This window comes from Carassius gibelio, chromosome B25, assembly GCF_023724105.1.
Source record: "Carassius gibelio isolate Cgi1373 ecotype wild population from Czech Republic chromosome B25, carGib1.2-hapl.c, whole genome shotgun sequence".
NCBI classification, from domain to species: domain Eukaryota; kingdom Metazoa; phylum Chordata; class Actinopteri; order Cypriniformes; family Cyprinidae; genus Carassius; species Carassius gibelio.
In genome coordinates, this window is record NC_068420.1 from 25018436 (window position 1) to 25019680 (window position 1245).

Genomic DNA, 1245 nt, shown 5'->3' on the forward strand with positions numbered 1-1245 from the left:
ATGAGAGACTGCCTGTTAATACCAGGTGCTGTAAGCTTTTTGGACATTTTTCACTTAGTATATAATAATTTTGCCAAAAAATAGAGTCAATGCCCGATCTCTGAATATTTGAAGGTTTGGGCCTGGTTAGTACATGGATGGGAGACTGCCTGGGAATACCAGGTGCTTTAATCTTTTTGGAAAATTTCACGAATTATATAATAATCTTTCATTAAAAAAAAAAAAAAAAAAAAAAAAAGAGTCAATGCCCGATCTCTGAATCTTAGCAGGTTTAGGTCTGGTTAGTACTTTGATGAGAGACTGCCTAGGAATACCAGGTGCTGTAAGCTTTTTGGACATTTTTCACTTAGTATATAATAATTGTGCCAAAAAATAGAGTCAATGCCCAATCTCTGAATATTTGCAGGTTTGGGCCTGGTTAGTACTTTGATGAGAGACTGCCTGGGAATACCAGGTGCTGTAAGCTTTTTGGAAATTTTTCACTTAGTATATAATAATTTTGCCAAAAAATAGAGTCAATGCCCGATCTCTGAATCTTAGCAGGTTTGGGCCTGGTTAGTACATGGATGGGAGACTGCCTGTTAATACCAGGTGCTGTAAGCTTTTTGGACATTTTTCACTTAGTATATAATAATTTTGCCAAAAAATAGAGTCAATGCCCGATCTCTGAATATTTGCAGGTTTGGGCCTGGTTAGTACATGGATGGGAGACTGCCTAGGAATACCAGGTGCTTTAAGCTTTTGGGCTTCCTTTCCTACTTATATAATGTACTGGCGATAAGATTGGCTGATCTTTAAATAGCCCTCTCTTTGCAGCAGACTTCGCTTACGGCCATACCAACCTGGCTATGCCCGATCTCGTCTGATCTCGGAAGCTAAGCAGGTTTGGGCCTGGTTAGTACTTGGATGGGAGACCGCCTAGGAATACCAGGTGCTGTAAGCTTTTTGGACATTTTTCACTTAGTATATAATAATTTTGCCAAAAAATAGAGTCAATACCCGATCTCTGAATATTTGCAGGTTTGGGCCTGGTTAGTACATGGATGGGAGACTGCCTGGGAATACCAGGTGCTTTAATCTTTGTGGAAAATTTCACGAATTATATAATAATCTTTCATTAAAAAAAAAAAAAGAGTCGATGCCCGATCTCTGAATCTTAGCAGGTTTAGGTCTGGTTAGTACTTTGATGAGAGACTGCCTAGGAATACCAGGTGCTTTAAGCTTTTGGGCTTTCTTTCCTACTTA

General features: G+C 39.0%; 1 non-coding gene across 1 annotated transcript; it reads left to right on the forward strand.

Moving 5' to 3' along the window:
• Nucleotides 1-824: 824 nt before the first annotated feature.
• Nucleotides 825-943, forward strand: LOC128014815 (5S ribosomal RNA). The gene has a single exon (XR_008183698.1). It is a non-coding gene; the product is annotated as a 5S ribosomal RNA (ribosomal RNA).
• Nucleotides 944-1245: the final 302 nt, after the last annotated feature.